At 32.5% G+C, this 25,829-nt stretch overlaps 1 protein-coding gene and 1 long non-coding RNA gene across 2 annotated transcripts in view; both read left to right on the top strand.

Moving 5' to 3' along the window:
* The window catches only part of LOC145271192 (uncharacterized), a 144,883-nt gene that overhangs the window by 73,678 nt on the left and 45,376 nt on the right, over positions 1 to 25,829 (top strand). The gene's annotated exons all lie outside the window — the stretch shown is intronic.
* On the top strand, positions 1,467 to 12,778 carry LOC145270495 (uncharacterized). Its single transcript, XR_013865399.1, has 2 exons — positions 1,467 to 1,654; positions 9,502 to 12,778. It is a non-coding gene; the product is annotated as an uncharacterized LOC145270495 (long non-coding RNA).

The raw sequence follows: 25,829 nt of genomic DNA, 5'->3' as shown, positions 1-25,829 counted from the left end.
AAATGAACAACCCACTTTAAAAAGAGAAATGACGAGTTTTTTATATTTTATTCACAGTTTCGTGTTAGGGGTGTCAAAAATTCCCCCAAAATTCTGATACACCTAAGGATGGGATAGGGTAGAGGACGTGCATGTATATATATATATATATATATATATATATATATATATATATATATATATATATATATATATATATATATAGGCACCGCCAAAACTGGGGGGGCAGGTCAGTACTTTTTGACGGACCGTCTTTTTAAAAATCTACCAAAAATCAGGTAATTATCCGATCAATACGAAATTTTCAGCGATTATTAGGAGAAGAATGAACTTTATAACAGTGTACTTATTTTTCATAAACGATATTTATATATATATATTTTTTTCCTTACAAAACCCCCCCTTGTTTTGAAGTGGGAACAAATATGCTTAAAATAATCATCTGAAACTGAACAAAACATATTGTGTTGTTGTAAGGGACAGAACTATAGATAAAAAAAAAAAAAAAAAAAAAATTGTTTGCATACCTTATTTTGACGTCTGAATATCAGAACTTCGATTGTGTTTAATTATCCCGCTTACACATTAAAAACCAAACTCATACAAATGGTCACCCATCTGGTACTGGCCAGCCTCAGCTTAATAATACATTGAAATTTTCGTCACTGAAAAATAAGTTTTTTTTGCCTGTTTAGTCTTCCATAGTTTTCGTCTCATCGAAAGAAAACGTAAACAGAGTCGATCTGAACTCTTCGGCGACGCGAAATATCTGGTTACATATATGAATAAGTGGAATTATTTGAAATTCAGGTACTTATATTATAATATTTTTGCATATTCTCTTAGAAAATCATCCTAAATCTTAGTTAGACAATAAATGAATAAATAAATTATTTCAAAACCCCTTTTTTTTTTAATATTTAAGTACGTTTTTTGTGCAAGACAAAAAATAACAATTGTTAACTTTTTGGGAAAATTTAACATTTAAAATTGAATTAAAAATAGTAGAAAAAGTTTTACATTATTCTGTTTTCTATATGATAAAATTCAGGGTTTTATCTTTCTGGAAAAAAAAAAGTTACTCAGAAATAATGGATTTTAATAAATGTAATTTAGTTTTAAAAAACAACAACAACTTGATTTTGCGGCCATTTTTGGCGGTGCCTATATATATATATATATATATATATATATATATATATATATATATATATATATATATATATATATATATATATACACACACATATATATATATATATATATATATATATATAAATACACGAAATTTTGAAGTGAAAATAAATTTCGAAATCGAATGAATTAAAAGTAGTTTACTTAACAAAACAGCAGAGTTAATTTCCAATATTAACTCTTAAGCCGCCTTTTCAATTAATAAAACATATTTTTTTTAAATACAAACACATCACAATAATTATAAATGTTGTTTTATTTTTCAGATAGTTGTCTATTTTCCATGCATTATGTCCCTTCAACAGTTATCTCCCTTGTCCGGACATTTTTCTAATAGAATCAACACCGGCAGGTTGACCGGTGTTTTGTTCCGTAATTGTTGTCAGCAGCCTTTCTTGATTCACATGTCGCTGTCTTTTATCTTCTATTGTCCTTCCTTCGCCGTTTTAAACCATCTCCGGTAAGAAGCATTATATATCTCCTTCTTAAAGACACTTTTTAATATTTTTAACGTTTTCTTTTTTTTTTTTTTTTAAATATATTATTTCATCTTAACTACGAACTTTGTTTATATCCTTTACCGGCAGATTTGCCGTTTAGTTGTACAAATAGTCTCCAACCCCGTTATTAAAAAAGGGGACACTTTGGGTCGTCACCAGTCTATATCAAGAAATTTGTTTACATATAATTTTAACCATATTGTTCAACAAATAAAATGATTAAATGTGTTTTATTTTATAATTTAAAATTTTTATTGTATAATTAAAAATTTAAAACATTAAGCAATACAAATAATACGTTGGTTAACACAAAAAAAGAAATGAAAATAAAGTTTTAAAATGGTTAAATGTGTTTTATTTTATAATTTAAAATTTTATTGTATAATTAAAAATTTAAAACATTAAGCAATACAAATAATAGGTTGGTTAACACAAAAAAGAAATGAAAAATTAAGTTTTAAAATGATTAAATGTGTTTTATTTTATAATTTAACATTTTTATTTTATAATTTAAAATTTTTATTTTGTAATTTAAAATTTAAAACAATGAACAATACAAACAGGATTTGGTTTGATTTTACATTTTATATTGTTCTTGGATGCGTCTCCACAAGAATTCAGTATTTAACTTCATCTTTCATTATTTCTTTTCGAGAACAAAACTAACATTTTGTTTTTATTTTTAAATTATAAAATAAAACACATTTAATAATTTTAAAACCTCATCTTGCATTATTTCTCTCTTTTTATTATTTATAACAACATGGTTAATTTTTAATTAAATTTTAATCACAGGATTACATTTTCAATAATCACGGAAATATAAACAAACTTCTGTTTACTATATATACATCCACATTTTTTTTTTTATATAACAGGGTTGGAAGCTATTTGTACAACTATACGGCAAATCCTCCCCTTTACCCACATGTCCAACCCCTTACTTTTAGTTGTGTTATTTCCTTACGCATACGACTACCCATTCAGCCTTTATAACTTTTCGCTTTTTATCTTTTCTCTTTGTGTTTTCAACAAAGTTTTTTTTGTTTTGTTTTTGTTTTTTTGTTGTTTCTTTCAGTTTTTTTTTTCAATTTACGTTAATTAAAAGGATAAAAATATAAACAAATCGTACTTACTAGGGAAGATAATAACTTCCGGTGAATGCCGGAAAAATATCCAGTAAATAAAACGTCGTTTAGTAAATCGTTATTTGTATTTTAAACTTAATATTTTATCGTGGTTTATTTATTTATTTATTTATTTATTTATTTTGTCATTTCATTTAACTTAATATGAAAATGGATAATAAACTTTAAAATATCAATTATTGAACGTATTTTATTATTTCCTTTTCTTTAAAAACTCAGTTTTATTTTTATGGATACATGTGTCCATTGACACCGATATGATGACTAAAATCGCAAATTATTGTTTGCTTTTTTTTAATATAAAAATAAAACATTGTAGATGTTAATAATTAAAAATACTTTTAATATTTCAGGAACATTACGATAAGCAGTATTCATTCAATATTTTCATAAAAAATATTAAAAAATATTTAATGTGATTTTAATGATAAAAATTATCACAAACTTTTGCTTAAATGGTTTAATGACCCTTTTTCTCTCAGAAAATATTCACATTCATTTCAAGTCACGTGTGACACTCTTTTCATAAAAATCAGTAATCTTAACTCCATGCTATTCTCATGAGATCCTCATTTAACTAAGCCTGCATAATGAACACTCGTTACAAGGAAACATTTATGTTGGAACGATTTGAATTAACATTCCTAACACGTAAATAAATGTCATTTTATCCTAATATAGTGATTTCGCTGACTTCAAGAAATTCCCTAACCCTAACCCTAACCCTAAAAATTGATAGATCCCGATTATGAATGCGTGAACACAGAGTCACACACATAGAAGTTAGTGACTGGTGAAAGACAAGCGCCCCGCCCCCCGCTAGGTCTAAAATAAAATGGGTTTTCTTACATTTTTTGCTCCTGTAGGACTTATGCGTGATGCGTTGTCTCTTGTTTCTATTGTGCAAAGCTAGATCTGTTACTAAACTCTCACTTTTGGGGGAGAGGCTAATAAAACAATCTTTTTTTTTTAATTCAATATCTTAAGACTTTATTTTACTAATTATCATTTCATTTAACTTAATATGAAAATGGATAATACACTTTTAAATATCAATTATTGAGTGGATTGTATTATTTCCTTTTCTTTAAAAACTCCATTTTATTTTTATGGATTTATGTGTCCAGTGACACCGATATGATGACTAAAATCGCAAATTATTGTCTTTTTAAATTAAAAAAAAACTCATGAATACCTGTTTGCTTTTTTTATATAAAAATAAAACATTGTAGATGTTAACAATTAAAAATACTTTTAATATTTCAGGAATAAGCAGTATTCATTAAATATTTTCACAAAATATATTTAAAAATATTTAATGTGGTTTTAATGAAAAAATTATCACGAAAATTTGTTTACATGGTTTAATGACCGTTTTTCTCTCAGAAAATATTAACATTCATTTTAACCACGTGTCGTACTCTGTTCATAAAACTCAGTAATCTTAAACTTCATGCTATTCTCATGGGATCCTCATTTAACTAAGCCTGCATAATGAACACTCGTTACAAGAAAACATTTACATTGGAACGATTTGAATTAATATTTCTAACACAATATTTCCATTTTAATACAATGATTTTGATTTATGAATTAGTGATACTCTACTATTTTGACTTCAAGAAATTCCCTAACTCTAACCCTAACCCTAAAAATTGATAGATCCCGATTATGAATGGGTGAACACAGAGTCACACACATAGAAGTTAATGACTCCACGGTCAATTTTTACAAATTGGCACCACTTTCCTGAGTTCTATAGGGTCAGAATTAAAAAAAAATCGTTATACATTTTGTACATTCATCTTAGTTTATTTTTAATCAGTTCATATGCGTGTTATATTTGTACAGTGGTAACGTCACCAGCTTTGAGTGTTACAGTTTTGCTTTTGGTTTCGCTTCTAGCTGATGACACCAAAATACGTTTTTTATTGCTTTTGACATCACGACTCTATAATCATATATGGACAAATTAAGATCTCATTTTTAAGAATATTTAATAACTGGTTAAAGACAGAGCCCTACCCCCGCTAGGTCTAAAATGAAATGGATTTTCTTACATTTTTTGGCTTCTGTAGGACTTATGCTTACGTGTTGTCTCTTGTTTTTATTGTGCAAAGCTAGATCTGTTACTAAACTCTCACTTTTGTGGGAGAGGCTAATAAAACTATCTTTTTTTTAATCCAATATCTTAAGACTTTATGTTACTAATTATCTTTAAAGCCGATGTGAAAACATTTTTCATTATAAACTTCTTTCACGTATGATTTTCAATATAGAGATTAACTTTAGACTTTAATCTTTAAACCCCAATCAAGACATAATGAGAAATTAAAAAAAATATATAAGACGGCTTTCTAAACTATGTTACGCTATCAGTTTCCGCCATTAGATTGCACGTGCAACGAATTAGAGAATTAATAAAGATGAAACGTGTAATCTGTTCTCTCTCATGTAAATATTAAAATGTTAAATAAAATAATACTAATTTTATCCGTGATATTCACCAAATAGATCGGCTCTATTTCGCAATAACTTTTTGTCCTCTTTAATTTTGTTTTCTGCGAACTTGTTCTTCCGTTCGTCATCTTGAATGTTAAGTTGAGCTTGTAAAGTCAATCACATTTGAAAAATCGTTTCCTTTATAAAAGCAGATAAAGTTAATCGAAAGCAGATTATAAAACAAAAACGTAAGTATTACTACATGAATTTAGTATCGAATTTTGCGCATTTGCAGAATACGTTAAAAATGTAAGGGAGATAACTACATTTACTAAGCGAATAATCCTAATGAAAATGTTGATGTATTGTTGAAAATTTTTCACTGTAGACAGTTTCTTGTTTTCAATAAACTTAAACGTAAAAAACAACTTCTTTATTGTCTACCAAAGACAAAATAATTTTATAAATTTTAAATGATATTAACTGCTTCACAAGTTTAAAGTTTTTCAGGTGTGCTAAAAACGAATATATACTTCAAGAGTGACGCAGAGAATGATTTTTCATGATACAAGGAAATTACTTTTTCAAAAAGTTGGGATCAGTTTTCAATATAAATTTAATGTAAAATAAGCACCCACTTTCTGGCCACAAGGTGATAATTTTTTTAATTTGTTTTCTTTGACTGTCTGAAAGCCGTTTTGGTAAATTGTTATTTATTTTCCACATTAACAATCATCTTTAACATTACAACTTCGATAGGTTTTCGGGTATGCTGAAAACGAATATCACATTTAAATTTGCTGCAAACCAGTAGGTATCTGGATATTAAAGTATGTAATTAATTGTTATCAGTGGAGGCCAATTAAGTATATAGTTCAACAGGCGTGTAGTTCTAAGAAAGAAGCTTCGTTCATGGAATTTAGGTTTAGGAACAGATAAAGAGTGGGGGGATTGTTGATAGTGTTTTCAGCTAGACGAGTGTTTCTTGTGAAAGTTTGGTGATGGGGTCCATAGATTGAAGCTCAGTCGAGCACTTGCCATGAAAATAACGATAAAGCAGAGACAAACTGGCAACATCTCTTCTGTGAGAAAGAGGTTGCAGGGAAAAGAAAAGGACATCTCCTTCGATGCTACGAAGTTTATTTTGAATGCTATCAAGGCAGGATAAGTTCTTTCTAGCAGCTTCTACCCAGATGTGGCACAAGTACTCCATCCTTGGAGTATCTGGCTCTTATATAGCTAGAGAATTGCATCAGCAGGTAGATATCTACCAGATCGATAGAAGGATCCCAGCGTTTTTCCAGTAGCCTTGGCAACAGATTTGATGTGTTTCATTTCAGATAAAGCCTAGAAGCTTGTCAGAACATGAGGCCTCCCTAAGACGGGAGGTATTCATTTCAATTGATGCCAGATATGGATCAGAGCGTTGATGATGTAAAGATAAAAGCTTGGTTTTAGATGCATTAAAAGTAACTAGCCACCCCTTTCCCCCATTGTACCAGGTGCTCAAGCTCAGAGGAGAGAATCGGAGAAAGCTTAGTCATTTACGGTCTTTTATGTGCTACCATAGATAGTAGTGTCATCAGCATAAATGTCTATGAATGATGTAAGGATGTGATTCGGAAGATCATTAATGTAGATCAGGAAGTGAGTTTGACCCAGGATGGACCTCTGATGGACTCCAGCATTAATGCTGTGAGCTTCTGATTTCGGCCCATCAACTACTATCCTTATGAACCTATCAGAGAGAAATGACTTAATAATTGAGAATACATTTCCAGCTATATCATAGCTGGAGATCTTGTGAAGTAAACCTTTATTCCATATATCATCAAAGGCCTTTTATATGTCAAGAGCAATTACCCTAGAAAGGTAGCCTCCGTCAAGAAATTCGCTAATCCTCTGAGATATAACTGTAAGCACATCTGATGTAGATCTAGCAGAATGGAAACCATATTGTGTGTCACTAAGAAGGTTATTTTTGCTTAGATGGTTGATTACTTCTGTATTTAACACAGGTTCCAGCAACTTACTCATAACGCACATGTGCCTTATTGGCCTGTACTGAGAGGGGGGTGAAGGATCACCTGAATTCTTAAATACAGGGCATACTGATGAGGTTTTCCAGGATGTTGGGAAGCAATTATCCTTAAGATAACGTTTAAACAGTCTTGTAAGTATGGGCGCTAGTTCTGGGTTAAGTTTTTTGAGTACTATGATTGGAATACCGTCAGGGCCGGTTGCTTTACTGAAATCAAGGTTTTAGATTAGCTTGGCAACATCACGTACAGATATTTGTATATCACATAGCGTGTTTTCTGATACAGAAGGAAATATTGGGGTTTGGTGGTCTTGGTCGCAAAGGGTAGAAATAGCTGCAAAGTTCTTGGCAAAGAGTTTGGCTTTGTCTGATGCTGTCGAGATTACCTCAGGTCCATTGATGATAGTTGGGATAGAGCACACGCTTCTGTTCGGGATTCTGTTTGCTATTTGCCAAAACTGGTGGGAACCAAGCAACTGCTCAGCTACTTTTGACTGGATGAACATACAACCCTTACATGTTCTTTTTTAGAATGGTTGTTGGCAGTTCGAAAAGCAGCAGATTATTCTTTATTTTTGTTCTTAAATATCCTTGTGTCTTTATGGAAAGAGGAAATCAGAAAAGAAACAAAACATACTTTTGCCTCCCCCCAAAAAAAGCAAAAAATAACCCTTCCCTAGGTGGCAATAAAGTGGGTGCTCAATTTACGTTTAATTTATATTTCAATGTGATCCCTCACTTTTTGCAGAAGTATTTTTTTATATGGAAAATATTTCTCTGCACCATTTTTTAAGTATATATTCGTTTACAGCACCCTAAAAAAACTTATAAAAGTCGTCATTGTAAAACGTTTATGGGGGGTTGGAAAGATTTAGACATTGACCAAAACAACAAACCTTACAAATAGCTTTTACTTAATTATAAAAATAATCATGATTCTTAAACAAATTACAATATTACGATTCTGAATTTTTTAGATGAGGAATGATTCTTTGTATTATTTAGATTATTAAGACTACTGTTCTCATCTTGAGTGCAAACATTGTAAAAATAACACTGCTTGACGGAAAAAGTAAAAGATTATCTGATGCCAGCATCACTGACATTTTTCTATTTCAACTGGTATGGTCACCCTTAAATACTGCTCTACATCATCCACTTTCCTGGAGCCACATTTCCTTCTATGTTTTCCTATTATTGATCTGATTATTATTATTATCATTATTATTATTATAGCAACGACAATATTTTTCTCTTATCGATCTTACTACTGAAAGTTACAAAAGTCGTCATTCTAAAGGGTTTTGGGGAGGTTTGGAAAGGTTCCAGACATTGACCAAAACAACAAACCTTACAAATAGTTTTGACTGAATTAAAAAATAATCATGATTCTTAAACAAATTACAATATTACAGTTCTAGATTTTTTAAATGAGAAATGCTTTGTATTATTTACATTATTAAGACTACTGTTCTCATCTTGAGTGTTATTTATTGTGCAAACATTGTAAAAATAACAATTAAGATGAGAACAATAGTCTAAATAATCCAAATGATAAAACAATGTTACCGACTATGTGCATTGGTTTTTCCTTTGTTTCATTTGACGAACATCGCATAAACAGTGCAACCCCGTTTTCTTGGATAGGCTTCTTGCAAAAGCTCTGTATAACACTGCTTGACGGGAAAAGTAAAAGATTCTACATCATCTTTTGACGCCACATTTTGTTCTACGTTTTTTTTATTATTGGTCTTATTACTGACCCTACTGCCTTTTTCAATTCTGATTTCAGTCCCTGCAAAAATGTAAAAATACCTGCTCCATTATAACAATAGCTACTGACCAAAGAACAAGATTACAATACAACTCAACTGCACATGTAAAAAAGTTGATCTTTAATCAGTGACAATACCAATTCTGATAACCTGACCCCATCGTTCAGTGCATTTCCTACCAGCTGTCAATCCTCATCTCTACAATGAATGTATGTAAAAAATTTTAGTTAAATATTTGAAAGTAGAAGAAATAATTTTGTTAACAAACGAGTATTTATTAAAACTATAGTCATTTTATTTTGAATTCAATTAATAATAAATTTATATTCATAAAAATTAACATAATAACTTCAATTTAACTAAATTAACGATATTTTTTTTAATTTATTTTATATTTTCAGAATTTGCAACACTGAAAAGGAATACATAAATGAAGAAGGACCTTACATCATTGGTGACTTAAATAAGTTTATAATAATATAATTTCTTCGGATAAAATTTCTAAAGTCGAAATTTGCTGGCATATCTCATCATATTGTCCATTGCATATGTTTTTTGTGGAATTAGATGCGAACAATCATGGGAGACAAACCTCATTCTTGTGAATTATGTGGTTATTCATTTTCACGGAAGTCACATTTGTTTAGGCATATGAAAACACATACAGGAGAGAAACCACATTCTTGTGACGTATGTGGGTTTTCTTTCGCACAGAAGTCAACTTTGTTGAGTCATATGAAAACACATACGGGAAAGAAACCTCATTCTTGTGAAGTATGTGGTTCTTCTTTTGCATGGAGGTCAAGTTTCTTGATTCATATGAGAACACATACGGGAGAGAAACCACATTCTTGTGAAGTATGTTTTTCTTCTTTTGCACAGAAGTCACACTTGTTATATCATATGAAAACACATACAGGAGAGAAACCACATTCTTGTGAAGTATGTGGTTCTTCTTTTGCACGGAAGTCGAATTTATTGATTCATATGAGAACACATACAGGAGAGAAACCACATTCTTGTGAAGTATGTTGTTCTTCTTTTGCACAGAAGTCACATTTGTTGAATCATATAAAAACACATACAGGAGAGAAACCACATTCTTGTGAAGTATGCGGTTCCTCTTTTGCAGAGAAGTCAAATTTATTGTCTCATATGAGAACACATACAGGAGAGAAACCACATTCTTGTGAAGTATGTTGTTCTTCTTTTGCACAGAAGTCACATTTGTTGAATCATATAAAAACACATACAGGAGAGAAACCACATTCTTGTGAAGTATGCGGTTCCTCTTTTGCAGTGAAGTCAAATTTATTGTCTCATATGAGAAAACATACAGGAGAGAAACCATATTCTTGTGAAGTATGTGGCTCCTCTTTTGTACAGAATTCAGCTTTGTTGAGTCATATGAAAAAACATACAGGAGAGAAACCACATTCTTGTGACGTATGTGGTTCTTCTTTTGTGTGGAAGTCAAGTTTTTTGAGTCATATGAAAACACATACGGGAGAGAAACCACATTCTTGTGAAGTATGTGGTTCTTCTTTTGCAGAGAAGTCAAATTTGTTACGTCATATCAAAACACATACGGGAGACTGACATTGTTATATGGGACAAGAGGGAGAAAGTAACACCTCGACTGGAAGAAAGTATCTTTAATTAAGCTGGACTTAACAGAGCATAGAGGGAAAATAACAAAATACCAAGGATGTGTGTAGGACATGAAAAGAAACTGGAATCTTTAGAATTTATCAATCATACTAGTCAACATGGCTAATGAAAAATAATTTCAAAAACTATCTGGCGCATATATCTGGTGAACCAAGTGCCAAAAAATACAGATACTAGAACTAAAAGGGACGTGTAGAATCTTCCAAAGATTTCCTGGTTGGAGTAATTAAACTAATGAGAAAATGTTTTGCATCCCATAGGATGCCCCATCCCCAGGAAAAACAGTGATAAGAAAATCCAAAGAAAAGAGACCAACCACATACTTGTGAAGTACGTGGATCCTTTGGACAGAAGTCATATTTATTGCATCAATATCTGATCTTATGAAATCCATACCTCATTGTATACCAGCATCACGAAGCAAGAGCCAGTAGTACAACCTCTATCACATAGTCAAACAACTATTTTGCACAAGACCGTTTTGCAAATATGAAAGAATAAAAAAACAAGGCTGCTACGGAAATCACCAAAAACGAGTCTTTAAAAATACTCCAGAAGTTTCATTACAGAAAATTGGACAAAAGAGCCAAACAATAGCATGACAAATATTTTCTGGATTTATTCACCCAGGAAGTTATAAACATAGAAGTTTTTATAGACTGGCTTAAAAGAGGAAAGCAGCGCTATTATCAGGAAAATTATAATGACTGTTCACGATCAAAGTTTTATTCCCAATGCTTCTAATAAGATGATCTCAGCATGACAAGTTTAGTTTGTGCAACAAAGTTAGTTTTAGCCATTTGACATTTGCTAAAGGATGGCTACTATACAATGAAATACAATGGATTGTGTAAATATATCCACATTATCTGTAAAATGTTGAATATTGAATGCTGCAGCAAGTCCTGGGAACAACAGTTGGACATATACACCATCGACTATGACTTTACGATTGCTACAGGTACATTTACTTAGAAAACGGAGCAATTGAAGCTGACATAATAAAATGAAACAAGAAGGAAGAAGAATCAAATTTAGAAGTTAATATTTGGATAAACAGTGACAAAAATATAACGAAATACCAGATCCACATCATCTGTAAAATGTTGAATATTAAATGTTGCAGCAAGTCCTGGGAACAACGGTTGGACATATAACGAAATACCAGGGTTTGATGTACGACATAGAAAAGAAACTGTAATCTTTAGAAAATCTGTAATCTATTATTATAGTGGGAACTTAAATCAGACAAAGCTATTTTAAACCCTACTTTGCAAATATACCTAGTGAACAAAGTGCAAGAGAGATTCTAGCAATTCTTCAAAAATAGACAAAAATTTTAGATTATTTGTTGGTTGAAATGTATGAGATGAAGTATGGATGCGCCATCACCCCTTAAATAAAATAATTGAATAAAAAACAAATTTCATTCATGTGAAGTATGTGATTGATTGCATAGACGTAACATTTGCTGTTTAATGTGCACTCTGTTGCCAAACTGCAAAATCCAAACTTGACACTCTGTTGTCAAACCTTCTAACTATAAAATTTAACTTGAGGAACTTAAATCAGACAAAATAATTTTTTTAATACATGGCCAATATACCTGTGAACCAAGTGCAAGTAACATTTGCCTAGAACATTTATTGTGTCATATGCAAAAATACTGAATACCAAAGAACTTTAATAGAACATACAAATATCTATGTATCTCATATAGAGTTCAAGTGTGAGCCACAGGTAGGAAGCCCTTTGATTTCGGAGTACTTCGACTTATCAGGTTAATTTGACATTTTTAAAACTTCCAATTCAAACATTTAACATTCTGTTATCAAAACTTGCAACTCCAAAACTTTACACTTTGTTTTCAAAACTTTCAAATCCACGAGACACCCTTTTGTCAAACCTATTAACTTTACAACTCGAAATTCTGTTGTCAAAACGTCCAAGTCAAAAACTCAACACATTTCAAGTTTACTTACACATTTTCTTTTTACTCGTCCTCTATTCTGTACACATCTTTTTTTATTCGCCTTTTTCTTTTTCATAGACATAACGATATTTTGCATCATGGTCATGACCGTTACTATTAAAATCAATTGGATGTAACCATTTTAAGCTTCTTTCTATATTTTTGTTACACATTCGACCCTTTGAAGCACGTACACATGCAAGCCAAGTCAGTTTTGATTTTCCCTTCAAAGTAAAATAAGAAAAACTGAAAATATTTTTTATAATGTAGCTCTTCTGTTTTTATGAAATCAGCTTTAGACAAACATGCGAACAATTGTACTCTTTTGAGATTTTGTGAATGTCTGGAATCTGGTAGTATATTCCTTTCACAAATGATAAAATTTTGAAAAAAATTAAAAACCATATTTTGGTATTCTTTTTATATGTGTGTGTTGGTATTTTTGTTATATGTGTGTGTTGGTATTATTGTGTTAAAAATTTGTGTTACTTTCTCATGCAAAAACGATATAAAATAATGTGATACTTTGATTATGTTAATAATTTACTTTTAAATACAAAGTTTTTATTCCCGTGTAAATCTTTAAAACCACCCAAAAAACATACAGCCTTTATGCCGAGTTCACGTTTTAACTTCATGTTTTTGTTTCTTTTGAATATAATACATCTTAATAAAACATTTTAACAGTATTTTTTATTTAACACATCTAATACATAAAAAGTTTTAACAGCTCTTTTATTTTTTTAATTAATACATCTCAATAAAACGTTTTATCAAATTTTAAAAAATTATGATTTAATACATATCAATAAAACATTTGAACAGTTTTTTAGTTTTTTTTTTAATTTAGTGCACATCAATAAAATGTTTTAACAGTTTGAAAATATATTTTAAACTGTAACACATCTCAATAAAACGTTTTAACAGAGTTTTGTATTTAAAAAATTTAATACATCCCAATAAAATTATTTTATATCAAGTATTCATGTCTAAATATCTACTTAAGGTTTTAGACTTTTATCATTGTTGTTTTCATATATATGTTTATTGTGAATGATTTTTTAAATACAAGAAATCTTCAATAAGTAATGACCTTGACCCACTTTCGTTTGTCTGATCTAATAGAAATGTTGCATATGCAATGATTTATATCTATTGGTCATGTGGCAAATTACAACTCTGAACTAATTATTGTTCCTGATTTGCAATGTTTTAAATTAGTTAAGTGTGAAATGGATCCTATCAAGTGTGATGCAGTGATCTGTTCTTTTATTTGAAATCACCACAGTAAACTTATGATGAAATTACAAGAAACAATGTCACATCATATTAATCTTGTAAAACGTTGTCATTGTGAAATCCAATATGTCATGAAATCTGTAGCAGCAGCACCTAGACTTGGTTGTCCTCCATCTGTCATTGATGAGGCAACTCTCAACTATGGGTAAACTACCTTTTTTGAAGATCCATGCTTGACTTCGCCAAATCACTAAAATGTCATGATTGCAGGATCTGTTGAAACTATGTAATGGATTCCTAGGTTTCTGACAACTTTCCAGAAGCAAAAACGCATTAAGTACCATACTGTACCGAAGCAAGATTCACTCTAGATATTTTAAACCGGCTTCCACACTTAAAAAAAAGCTTATTATGCTTCAATTTTCAGGAAATTAATTTTTTCAAAATAAAGAGGTGGGGACTGATCAGCAAATATTCCCCGTGAAAAATATCATTCCGATCCACAACACAAAATGTGTGAGATCAGAAGCACAGAAAAGAAAAGCGTTTTCCAAATGATATATCTTGTTTTTTTCTAATTTCCGCATATTCTACAAAAACTGTCTCCAGAGATACATAAACCGATGCACGAAATATATAACTCCGTGTTGTTCTTATCTAAAAATAATAACTCAGTGTTGTTCATATCTAAAAAAAATAACTGTGTTGTTCTTATCTAAAAAACCTCTGTGTTCTTATATAAAAAAATAACTCTGTGTTGTTCTCATCTAAAAAAAAATAACTCTGTGTTGTTATCTAAAAAAATAACTCTGTGTTGTTCTTTTCTAAAAAAATAACTCTGTGTTGTTCTTTTCTAAAAAAATAACTGTGTTGTTCTTTTCTAAAAAAATAACTGTGTTGTTCTTTTCTAAAAAAATAACTGTGTTGTTCTTTTCTAAAAAAGTAACTGTGTTGTTCTTCTCTAAAAAATAACTCTGTGTTGTTCTTATCTGAATAAATAACTCTGTGTTGTTATTATCTGAATAAATAACTCTGTGTTGTTCTTATCTGAATAAATAACTCTGTGTTGTTCTTATCTGAATAAATAACTCTGTGTTGTTCTTATCTAAATAAATAACTCTGTGTTGTTCTTATATAAAAAATAACTCATTGATGAGGGGGGGGAAGATTGTTAGCTTTCAAGGGTCGGGGTTATTAACTTACAGAATACAGTAAAGTTTCATTAGAATTTAGAGTTTCAAGTATTGTTTTAGCTTGGGAGAAAGGAATAAAATCTTCCCTTCTTTCCCCTATTGGTTGTCCTCCATCTGTCATCTTAAAACGTTGATATTGTGAATTCCAATATGTCATGAAATCTGTAGCAGCAGCAGCAGCAGCAGCTAGACTTGGTTGTCCTCCATCTGTCATTGATGAGGAAACTCTCAGCCATGTTGAGGCTACTTTTCTTTTGAAGATCCATGCTTGACTATTCGCCAAGTCACCTAAAAGGTCAGGATTAGTGCAAGGTCTGTGGTGATTAGCTGATGGATTTCTAGGTTGCTGACAACTTCCCAGAAGCAAAAACGCGTCGATTACCATACTGTACCGAAGTAATATTCACTCTACGTGTGTTAAACCACTATCCACATTTACAGGAGTTTATTATGCTTCAGCTTTCATGAAATATATGTAAACTATAAAAACCAAGAAGTTGGGCCAAATCAGCAAATATCCCTGCAAAATATCACATCGATGCACAAAACACATTGTTTGAGATCAGAAGCGCAGACATCTATGAAATCATCTGCCGTGCACTTGCTCTGCATCACCTTGCATCATCCGATTTTCATTATGATTAGATTCAGCTTTATTTTAAGCATCTCGTTGACGTCCGTGTTGTCTTCATCGATTCAGGTGTAGTAAGAGAGATGGTCGGGGCTGGAGTTTGGTCAACTAAGGAGATTGACACTGTGACCTCCATTATTTTTTTAGCAAATCTATGTGGCTACTTTTGAGGAAAAAAACAGTCCGTAAATCAAGCAAATACGCGTGTGTACATTCATATTATAAGAACAGTAGTTTGAAATAAAATTGTTTGAAAGAAGCTTTAAATCCTTGCTCGATTTGATAATTTTGCTGAGTATTAAAGTACATGCCTGTCGCACGGAAAATCAGGAGTTGAGTTTGAACCTCTCCCGCGTATAGAATTTCATCGACATTTGTTAAACTGGAAAATTTGAAAACAAGATATTTTCTATCAGAACAGATTCTTCAACAACGAATAGAAAGGCACAACGACACACAGACGAAAGCATCTCATATTTAAATAATTATACACCATTTTCAGGATGACATAAGAAATTATGAAGATCTGAAATACATAGATTGGTAGAACTAAGTAAATTGAATGACATAACTTTACTGTGTGAACTGCCCTCTATCCGGAAATTAATATGACCCAACTGTTTGAACATAGTCTTTCAGCCATAGCGGTTTAATTTATTTCGATTCGAGCGCCTTGGTGTCACAATTGAGCTTCTGCCTGCTGTTGTTTGTGGTGTTCAAAGTTGACGGGATCATAGGTTGTGACGTCACTGCTATGTGCGATCACTTCTCTGAGTCTTGTTCGTCTCACACGGTATGTGCATCATTCACTGGTGTTGGCATGGTGGCAACAGACGCGTGCTGTTTATCATTAGGTAGAATAATATGTGGTTGTTTGGTTGTTGAAGTAGCGTGGTAACCAGACGTGGGTGTGACTCTTCAAAAAGGTAATGAAAGTTGTGAGGTGTTTATCTTCGTTGTGGATTGGCACACTGTGGTAACTATTCAAGACATGGAACAACGTCTTTTTCTTTACCATGGGGTACATACCTTGCTTGGTAGAATGATAATTATGTGTGGTGAATCTTTCTTACCGCATTAGCGTTGAGAGATTGGAAGTCAACAGTACGACGAGGTTTTCCATTCTTTTTTGCACAGATGACCATTCTATGGCACCACATTACCGGATCACTGGTTCCATGACTTGTAGTGTTATGTCTTGATCTAGACTTGCCTTTACATCGTCTTGCAAGTGTGGTTAGATGGGAACAGGTGTGTGGTGGGCCATGGTGTAGCATCAAGGTCAATATTTGCTTCATGGTTTGGCACTACATGAGGAGGCGTGTGATACTCTTTCTTTGCTAGTACCACTGGCCGTCCTAGCCATCCCCCTAAGCATGGCCGGGAGGTGATTGGTCTCGTGCGGAGTGATACAGAGGGAAAAGTGAATAACAATGTATTTGGTTCCTCTCAACCTCTTTTCATTCTGACAGCCATGGGGTAAGAAGCATATTTTTGTCTCTCTGTAAAACAGCGTTCTAGTTTAGTACCTTACTTTGGGGTAATTGCACCAAGTCCGAGGTTACTAGCTAAAAGTGCCCTTTTGGTAAGCACGCATATAAAGAGCACTTTTTTTAGTTGGCACAATTACCCCCGGATTTGACACAATTGCCCCAAAGTACAGGTCATAAGTTAAAGGTTTAATTTAATAATTGTCGATTCTTTAATAAAACATTGTAATATAACTGTGAAATAAAATAGTTAAGATTCCTCATGTGTCACAATTGTGTTGCATGTCGTGTTATGTCTGCCTTAAATGTCGAAACGGTGTTTCTTGAATTGAAAGGAATTCCAGCTAGAGTTCAACCAGAATGAAAACATCATCGTGAGAGAGTGAAGGAGCCAGCCACGCCCAACATCCCAGATATAGTTTTACTCTTCTCTCAGAAAAAAGGCGTGTAACCGAGAGATACTATTGACTGGTCCATTGTCACAGTATGGTACCGTTTCTAGGACATTAATATAACTCGTGGTTCGATCACGCCATTGGTTGGCCAGTAGTGTTAGAGGGGAATGTTGGTGCTCGCATGTGTTGAATGTAATCGCACTGTATAGAAAACGTAGATACTCCTCCAGTCAGAGAACAATTGCACCAAGGATGTTGTTACCTTTGTTGTTGGTGACGTGCATCCGCATAATGACAGAAATGACGTCATGCTTTCTCAGTCGCAATCGATGGATCACCTTGATATTGGCCAGGAAACTTTGACAACCAATATCATTTATGGCAGCAACAACAGCGGTTTTAAGCTGAGAAAAGAGAGTTGGGCTAAAGCCTAGTTGTTCAAAATCCTCAAGAGTGATTTTTGTGTGATTGTTATACTGGTGGATGCGAAGGAGCTTAGAGGATGGTTCTGCGCTTAGGATCAGACCGAGTCAATCTTCATCATCGATAAGTATACATTATTTTGATATTATTTCAGGATGACATCACAATGATGAAGATCTGAAATACACAGATTAGAAGAACTAAGTAAACGGAATAATTACAGTCACATAACATAACAAGTATAGCTTTGGTACATATTTCTTTAGTTTTGACGAAACACACACACACACACACACACACACACACACACACACACACACACACACACACACACACACATACACACTTTGTGTAAACAAATCGAGCTCAAGTATTTCGGACAATGTCAAAATATCGTTAATTCACTACTCGCACAAAAGCCGCCAAGTAGCGTAATGGTTAGAAGCCTTGACTGTCGTACAGGCGGTCCTGGCTTGAGGTAGTTGCCTGTCTAGCCATACTGATGAGCTGTGGTACAGCGAAACAGTACTTATGTTGATGACTATATATATATATATATATATATATATATATATATATATATATATATATATATTACTAGCAGTTCCGCCCAGCTTTGCTCGGATACTGCACTGTTCATAACTTTATGTATATATTTAAAAGTGTGAATAATTACGGTAATGCCAGTTTATATAATAGACTTCCTTATCTACCATAGAGAAACGTTGCTAGAGACCGCAGATTTCATTTTTTTTTTTAATTTGACCACAATTTTGACTCCTTAACATTTATTGTTTTGGGCTCAAATTTAATTAAAATGTTTGACTCATGTTCAAGTAACTCACATCTAATATGTCAAGTCTTTAGACTCAAAATTGGCCGAGGAGTTTGGTAGGGTCTACAATGGTCAACTCTGTAAACTTTAATTTCTTGCACGTCAAATTTTCGCCCAAAACTGATTAAAAAGCTTGCTGCATGCCTGAATACCCTTTATGTAAAATTTCAAATTTTAGACTCCAAATTGTCTTAATAGTTTGCGAAAGACCGCAGAGGTAAAAGCATCGGAACTTTGACCCTTTAAAGCAAACTTTTCAGCAAAAACAACGATTAAAACACTTGCGCTATGTCTGAATACACTTTATCTAAAATTTCAAAAGTTTAGGTAAAATATTGACTGAGTAATTTAGTGGAGACCGCAGATGTCAATTTTTTAAAACTTGGACCCCAAGTAAAACAACTTAACATTTTTTTTTGTTTTGGGCTCAAGTCAAAGTATAAGTTTGGATCCATGTCCAAGTAAACTATATCTAAAATTTCAAGTGTTTAGACCAACAATTGGCGGAAGAGTTTGGTAGAGTTTTAATGATCAAATCATTAAACTTTGACTCCTTAACAGCAAAATTTCTGGGCGACAATCGATTAACAAGATTTTCCCAAATCTCAATACCCTTTATGTCAAATCTCGAGTCTGTAGACCGAAATTTATCGAGTTATTTGGCAGGAAAGTGTACACAGACAGACAGACACACACACACACACACACACACACACACACACACACACACACAGATATTTTCACTTTTATAGATATAGGCACCTCCAAATTTCACCACAGAATTACCCCCATTATATGTAAAACGATGTATCTTTATTATAAATTAATATTATCAATATAAATTTTGTAACATTTAAAAAAATTAAGGGCAAAATCATGAAATTTTTCCATCGTATGAAAATAATGAAATTGCGAGACGAAAATCATGTTTACATAATTGGTCCTTTAAAATAACGTTCCCACGTAGTAAGCATTTCGAACGTGAAAACATACCCGTTTTTAATCAATCTAGCAAAAATTAACAAATGGTCAGATTTTCGTGAAATTTTCGATACTTATCCATTTTAGAGAGAAATTACCTATAAAATGCAGTTTTCGTAAAATATACATATTTTTTAGCGTCATTTCGAGTTAAAAGTTTATTTACTGCACTGATCTGGCTGGACTAAAGAAAATCATGATTTAAATGTGTATGTCTCGTCTAAATAACTAACGATTATTCTCTGATATGGCCGACAAGACGGGTGATCAAAAAGTCAGATCGAGCGTACCGGAAACCGAAATGAGATCAAATGAGGTCTCATTTCGTTAGTCTCATTTCGTTTTCCGGTACGCGGTACGCTCGATCTGATTTTTTGATCACCCGTCTTGTCGGCCATATTAGATATTAATCGTTAGTTATTTAGACGAGACATACACATTTAAATCATGATTTTCTCTAGTCCAGATGAGTGCAGTAAATAAATTTTTAACTCGAAATGACCCCTAATGTACTAATGTATAACATAAGACACAGAAAAGAAACATTTATAATGCGTACACAGCTTTATTTTCTCATAGAACCACCGACCGACCGCTTTCAATGGATTTTACCTTGAAAATATTATTGCACAATATTAAACATTTTGTACCCCCGCATATTTTGTTTACAGTTTTACCGAATAAAATATGGAACATCGTAGGTAACAAAATGAACATTCAGTAAAACCGTATTTCATGCTTAATATACAAATGTTTTTAATATTATTAATCATAAAACTGTGTAAATCTTAAAAACCAACAAAATTATAACAAAGATTAATTATTAATTGCAGTTTGAAGAAGATAAACAAAGGTTTTAAAAATCATTAAGTCGCTTCTGCTTTTCCATAGTTCGTATAGTTAACACAAATCTGACGCCACGGAAACATGCCGTCCAATCTTCACAATCGTTTGGCAGTCCCTAATGAGCGTGACACTTGTGACTTAAAGAAAATAGTGGCAATCGCTACAACAGAACATCGACCACTCTAATTTGTGTATTTTAGGGGTAGCGAGGTCGCTAACAACGAATCTGATAATCAAACCCGTCACAAATTTACCGTTTGCATGGTATTAACCCCTGAACTCAGGGACTATTTTCCGCCATTTTACAGTTTCTGTTTACGCTATGCGCAAGCGCGCGGTAACATAAACGATGACTGTTGAATTTACCTTCATGTACCAAACTGCCTTTTCACATGGCGTACAAATCTTTTATGAGGCATTTAAAATTATATGAAAAAGAAGAAAAGCACTCCAAGTTTGGGGGAGGGTCAGAAAGACATTTTTTTTTCAGAAAAGAATTTTCAATTTTTTTTTTTTTTATCATTGGCGGATGATATAAAATTTGAAGAAAAACAAACAAAATTTTTAAAAATGCATTATAGTACTTTTGGGGGTGAACTTTTTTTTCTTATGTCGTTTTTAATGCGGTTGGCGAAAATATAAGCACCAAACATTTTTAAGTTTTTCGTTCTTTTTTTTTTTTGGAGGGGAGGGGATTCAATTATAGAATCTGTGTTGCTTAACAGGTGCTTCTGTAGCAGTGTCACAAACCGATCTTAAGAATGCGTGAAAAAAATTAAATAATTCGACCTCTTATCTTTACAAGCTTATAACTACTTGAAAAATGTTATTCAACCCCTATTTTTTTCAATTAAAGGAGCAAAGACCAAATTAAAAAATAACAGGTCTAATAGCAAATTATGTAATATTTGTTTTTTTTAAATCGGTTTTCTTTTTAAAATATTTGAAGAAAATCAACGAAATTCTAATTGTTTCGAGGATAAAAAATCGATATGAATTCCAAAAAATCACTTACCTATAAAAAAAACAATTCAATGTGTAAATTCATTTTTCATTATAAAGAATTTATCCACATTTATATTTTAAATTCCATTTATTTTTAAATAAAAGAAATTTTAAACGACGGAGTGTTTCTCCTTGTTTTGAACTACGGATGAACAAAAGGACGTAAAAACCACACGTTCGCGTGAAGAAATTTATGCCTCCATAGCTGAAAACTAGTGATATTTTTCTTATAAGTTTTTGCCTTTAAAATAACATCAAACAATTTTTTTTTCTTTTCTCAAAGAAAAACATGTGTTGCGGGGCCAGTCGTCCAGGGACAATCGACCCAACAACTAACAAGGGAGACACAGGCAAACGGTAAACAGCAAAAAGGCAAAGAAGAATGACAGACACGGGTTGTTTGTTTAAAGGCAAGGGTTCGCCTTTTATTTTTTTCTAAAGGAAGCAAAAAAAATAATCGTTGCATCTGGATGCTACTCGCCTGCAAGGCTGCACGTCACTGGAGGCTAAGGTTGGGAACAGGTACTCTAGACGTAGCGTGGTTCAGGGTTGCTCACTGGGTCTTGAACAATCAGCTGGACGTCATGGCGGTCCGGAACGAAAAGTGGACACTGAGAACGGAGGGGTCGGTGTTAAGGAACGTGTGACACTGAGAACGGAGGAATCAGTGTTAAGGAACGGATGACACAGAGAACAGAGGGATCAGTGTTAAGGAACGGACGACCCTGAGTACAGACAACACTGAGAACGGAGGGATCAGTGTTTAGGAACGGACAACACTGAGAACGGAGGGATCAGTGTTAAGGATGGACGACCCTGAGTATAGATAACACTGAGAACGGAGGGATCAGTGTTAAGGACGGACGACCCTGAGTATAGACAACACAGAGAACGGAGGGATCAGTGTTTAGGAACGGACAACAGGTAGGGTGCCAAGTGCGAGCAAAAAAAAGGCAAGCTAGGCTGCAGGAGACAGCGAAGGCTGGAAGGCTGCAGGAGTGAGCTGAAAGACATCAAGGACTGGAAAGCTGCAGGGGTGAGCGCTGGAGACTGGAAGTGAAGTTTGTTGCTGGTGGGTCTCAGGAAGCAAGCAGTAGTGAATCGCATTTGTGAAAAACTTATTAGCCCTGATAAGGAATGTTAAACTGCTGCTGGAATCCGACAGCGTGACTGGTAGCGTCAGTCGTTGTTCCCTCGGCGATTTTCCCCGATTGGGCCAGAATGAGCTGTATTCATTTTGCCGGCGTAATATTAGCGAGGTTGGTCCCCATGAAAACAAACAAACGACTCTAATTAATTCTAGAACGAAATATATGCAATCAAGAGTAGGTAGGAAGTTTGTTGATTGCATTTAAATTAATTTTGTCTAAAGGGTAAAAATTAAATCGCCTGTTTTGTTGGTGTTTTGTTGATATATATTCGTGCGTTTCACTCGTGCTTAGCCGCATGTTTCACTCGTGTTTGGCCAAGCATTTCACTCGAGATTGTTGAATGCACTCGTGTTTGGGAATGTTTCACTCGCGTTTGGCAAACGTATCACTCGTGATTGGTGAATGCATCATTTTTCGCCGATTATACGAAAACAATTCGACAAAATTTTGATTTTTTTTCTCTCTAAGAAATATATGAGTTTTTGATTTAATATATTTTATTTCTTCTTCATGGAGTGATTTTTTTTTTCTAATATCTCAGAAAACATTTAATGAAATAGAAATAATTGTCGTAATAAAACAAAACTTTCTGTGCAATATAATAAGATTATAAGGTTTCACTTAAAAAAATGCAACGTATTTTTTTAAAAAGGTTTAGACTTTACAGGTAAATTTGCAAATAACTGTATTTTTTGTTTTAAATTAGCTTATTTTATTTATTGATCTTTTATCTTCAATTTGTGATATATAAATTTGAGATGAGAAAATCAATTATTTTCATTTTAATAGACATTTCAAAATGGGGGGGGTGAATTAAGAAAAACATGTCTAGAATATTATATTCGGTTTATTGGAAAGAGCATAAAATTTCACATTGAACCTGAAAATATCGTAAAAATTGAATCAATAGATAAATTTTGATAGATTTTAAAGAGAAAAAATAACTCGTAAAATTCAATTGATTTCATTACGTAAACAAAATGGCTGCATGCAGGCGCGCCGGCATTTTGTAAACACAGTTTTTTAAAAAATAAAAAAAATAATATTTCTACTATTTTTTAAACAACTTTAATAGTTTATTCTGGAAAATAAACAACACTTTAAACAGAGAAATTACGAGTTTTTTTTACATATTTTATTCGCAGTTTTGTGTTAGGGTGTCAAAATTTCCCCCAAAATTCTGCTACAATTCTGCAGTTAAATTAACCGTTTTACCTCGGTAACGCGCTGACCAATTAGAATACATTTTAACATTTAACATTTTTAGGAGATTTTAATGTTTTCGATTTACATTGTGGGGGGAGGCGGGGTGGTGTTGGGTGCATGCCTATGTGTGTCAGAAACTACGTGAAAAATATTGAATAATTCGACCCCTTGTATTTCCAAGCTTATAACTACTCGAAAAATGTAATTCAAACCGTAATATTTTTTCAATCAAATGAGCAAGGACCAATGTTTAATTCACAAAAAAAAAAAAAAAAAAAAAAAACCAACGTGATTAAAAAAAAAAGGTTTTAAACTTCGGGTAAATTTCTAAAATAAACCACTTCTTTTTTGTTTTACATTTGAATATTTTATTTATTGATCTTTTATCTTCAATTTGTGATTTGGTGAGTAAATTAATTATTTACTTTTTAATAGACATTTCAAAATGGTGTAGGGCGTGAATTAAAAAAAAACCGTTTGTCTAAAATATTCGGTTTATTGGAAAGAGCATTAAATTTCACATTGACCCTGAAAATATCGTAAAAATAGAATCAATAGAAACATTTTGATACTTGATACTGAACTCGTAAAATTGAATTAATTTCATTACTGTTTTTTTTAATAAAAAAAATAATATTTCTATTACTTTTTATACAACTTTAATAGTTTGTTTTGGAAGTATAATCCATAAAGAAAATAAACTTTTAAAAGAGAAATTACGAATATATTATATTTTATTCACAGTTTCGTGTTAGGGGTGTCAAAAATTCCTACAAAAATTCTGATACACCTAGTGCATGCCCCAACCTCACCCCGCCCCCTGCGCCTCCTCAGCCGATGTAAACCGAAAATAGTAAAATCTCCTAAAAATGTTAAATGGTATTCTAATCAGTAAATGTCGCTGCATTACTTAGAGAAAAACGGTTTATTAAAGTGTAGAAGCACCTATTAAGCCACACAAGTTGTATAATTGAACCTCCCTTAAAAACAAAAGAAAGAAAAACATCAAAAAGTTTGTTTTTGTAAACCGTTTGTGAAAACTTTGTTTAAAATGCATCAAAAACTACCAAAAAAGTACTATAATGTATTTTTAAAACATTTTCTTCAAATTTTAAATTATCCGCTAATGAAAAAAAAAGTCAAAATTCAGTTCTGAAAAAAAATGTCCTGACATTAACCCCACTCCACTTGAAATGCTTTTCTTCTTTTTCATATAATTTTAAATGTTCCACAAAAGATTATTACGCCATGTGAAAAGGCAGTTTGATACGTGAAGGTACATTGAACAGTCGTTGCGCTCGCGCTTAGAGTAAACGGAAGCTGTAAAATGGTGGAAAATAGTCTCTGGGTTCAGGGATTAATACCATGCAAACGGTAAATTTGCGACGGGTTTTATTATCAGATTCGTTCTCAGCGACCTCTATTATTCCTAAAAAACAAATTAGAGTGGTCGATGTTCTGTAGTAGCGTATCCCTATATTTACAAAAATAGTTTTTTGTGACATAATATAAACATTTCTATGAAAGTATAATCAAATGAAAAAAAGAATATAGATAGAGTTCTGTAAGTCGTTCTGTTTATGATTGTTTATTAAAAAATAAACTTGCAGCCATTAAATTATAAGTGGTTTGCCATACTTATAGGTAAATGTGCACTGAACAGATACCATAACACATCAAATTAAATTCAA

This window comes from Euprymna scolopes, chromosome 46 (genome assembly GCF_053919585.1).
Source record: "Euprymna scolopes isolate OS-2025 chromosome 46, ASM5391958v1, whole genome shotgun sequence".
NCBI classification, from domain to species: Eukaryota; Metazoa; Mollusca; class Cephalopoda; order Sepiida; family Sepiolidae; genus Euprymna; species Euprymna scolopes.
The sequence above is the reverse complement of the archived record's forward strand: the minus strand, read 5'-3'. Positions and strand labels throughout refer to the sequence as shown.